Source organism: Alligator sinensis, unplaced genomic scaffold (assembly GCF_000455745.1).
Source record: "Alligator sinensis unplaced genomic scaffold, ASM45574v1 scaffold39_1, whole genome shotgun sequence".
NCBI lineage: Eukaryota > Metazoa > Chordata > Crocodylia > Alligatoridae > Alligator > Alligator sinensis.
Window position 1 is genome coordinate 132,138 of NW_005842299.1, and position 3,038 is coordinate 135,175.

The window sequence follows — 3,038 nt, forward strand, 5'->3', positions numbered from 1 at the left end:
CAAACTTGGACAGAGTACACTTCACTCCCTCGTCCAAGTCACTGATGAAGACATTGAAGAGGACCGAGCCCTGCGGGACCCCACAGCCCACGTCCTTCCAGGTTGATACCGACCCATCCACCACCACTCTCTGGGTACGACCCTCTAGCCAATTTGCCAACCACTGGACTGTGTAATCATCCAAGTCACAGACTCTTAACTTGTTCACCAATATGGGGTGGGATACCGTATCGAAGGCTTTCCTGAAGTCTAAGTAAATGACGTCAACCCCTACTCGTGCGTCCAGGTGTTTTGTAACCTGGTCATAAAAAGAGACTAGATTAGCCAGGCATGATCTACCTGCTACGAACCCATGCTGGTTTCCCTTCAGCATAATTTTTCCTCCCGGGCTCTCGCATATATGAGCCTTAATAATCTTTTCAAAGACTTTGCCAAGGATGGCGGTGAGACTGACTGGCCTATAGTTGCCTGGATCCTCCTTCCTCCCCTTCTTGAAAATGGGCACCACATTGGCCCTTTTCCAGTCCTCTGGGACCTGACCCATGCGCCACGAGTGTTCAAATATTCTTGCCAGTGGTTATGCAATGACAGCAGCCAGTGCCTTCAGTACCCTCAGATGGAGCTCATCCGGGCCTGCCGACTTAAATGCATCCAGTTCTTCCAAGTGACTCTGCAACATCTCAGGGTCAACGCTTGCTGTTGTCTCTCTACAATCCCATTGTGAGACTTGTCTTGCCCTTCATTTATGAATCACTGATTCTCTGAATCACCATTGAATCTTCAAATTCGGATTCAGCTGAATCAAATCAGGGACAGTGATCCAAATCAACTAATCAAATCACTGTCCCTGATTCAGATGGAATCTGAATCCAAATCAACTAGGACCCACTTTGCACACCCCTACTAGTTAGTGAGGGTAGTTGAACTGAAGAGCTCAAAGATTTAAATCTGGATGAGACTTAGAATACATTTAAGTCAAAGGTACAAAAACTATCTGGAATATTCACCCCAAGGCAGGAAAGAAAGCCTGTAGGAAAACCTCCAGATATTACTGCTTGAATAACCACCTCTACAAAGATAGTAGAAGTAAGTGGAGAGATACAAAAATAGAAAACAGTGCTCAGTAGCAAAGTCAGTTACACCTTGGAGGTCAGGATCTGTAGGATTAAAGTGAGAATGTCTAAAAATCAGGCTGAATGACAACTTGCAAAGGAAATTAAAATAGGTGCTAAGTGATTTGTCAGCCATATAAATCAAAGAAGAATAAGAAAAGAAGAAACAGGGCATGGCACTGAGGATAACTTAAGTAAGCCCAAATCTAGATATAGTCCAAAGACTTTTCCTCTGTTTTCATTAGATAGAATAAATCTGTTTTCAGATAATATAGAACAGAGGACCAAATACAGAATGGATAATGAGGATGAGCATATAGAACTAGAAATTATCCTAGTTGGAAACAAAAGAGCTGCACACATACAAGTCAGGGTGCAGATAATCCCTTTCCCAGGATACTTAAAAAACAGGCACATAGGTTTGATAGCAAGGACTTTTAATCATTCTATTAAATTGCAGTGCTCCAGTATGACTGGAGGACAGCAAATATTGTTTACAGGACAAGAAAATAAATGTGATCTGAGCAATTACTGATCTATTTTTCTGACCACAATAACATATAGTGCTTTAGAACAAAGTTTGATGGAAAGATTGGTAAAGATGTGGAAAATGTAATAAAATCCATCATGGTTTTACCAAATGTTGATCATGCCAGATTAACACAATATCTTTACTAATACAACTAATTTTCTAGATAATGTAAATGCAGTAGATCTAATCTAGATTATCTCCAGTGAACCATTTGGTATGGTACCACATGGGGGAATTATTGGTTAAACTGGAAATGATGACGGCTAGTTCAAGAACTGCAAAGTACATGTGGAGTTGGCTAAAGGAGAGACAACAATGGGTTTGCTAAAAAGACAACTATCTCCTGGGACTCATCTTATTTAATATTTTCATTAATAACCTTAGCACAAAAAGTAGGAGTGTATTAAATTTTCTGGTGACACAAAATTGGGAGAGATTGTCATTACAGAGGAGGATTGGCCTATTATACTTCAGGAATTGGATGACTTTGAGGACTAACATATTAGAAATGGGATGATCAAAGGTCTGGTACAATGGGAGTAGTGGGAGCAAAAAACCTAATCAATGGAGTTAGATAGGTGTACGTAACTAATATGTATGATGTGATGACAGATGACTGGACTCAACTCAGGAAGTGCCTTTCTATTACCATCTCTGTGTTCAGGGTAGTGGACCTTTCTTTCTCTTTACTTTGTGTATTATGCTGTAAAGCAAGGGTGTCAAAGATATGGTCTGCAGAGCCCTATCATCCAGCTCACAGTATTGCCTGTGGGTCTTAGACTGGCCCAACATGCATGCAGCATGCACTGGCTCTGGCCAGTGTGCAGGGCCAATCTGGCATGGGTATTACACAGTGTGGGAGCTGGATCTAGCATGTGTGTTGCAACATGTGGAGCCAGTCCAGGGCATCTGCTGTATGTGGTGCCTGCGCCAGACCAGCCTCACACACAGATTCTGAGTCTGGTCTGGATCAGGCTTACAGACTGTCCGCTTGTATTGGATCCAGTAAGTACTGCTGGTTTGGTGCAGGTGTCACATGAAGTGTGCAGCCCAGAGCTTCCCCACACACTGCTGTGGTGCTGAGGCCAGTGTGTGCTGCCTGTGATGGGCAGGGCTAGAGTCAGTGAATGCACTTCAAGCAGTATGTAGGATCAGTACAGGGCATGTGCTGTATGCAATGCTTGCACTGGATTGCTCCAAGCCCTGGATCTGGTATGTGGAACCAGTCCGTAAACCCAACCTGACCCATTGACCAGCCTCTCATGTGACTGGGTGAGTTTGACATGCAAGATGTTGTAAAAAAAATAAACTCTACCTGTAGCCAGACTTAATACATCACTACATTTTCCTATTATTCTAACTCACTTTTTTTTCTGAGCAGCAAACATCTTACT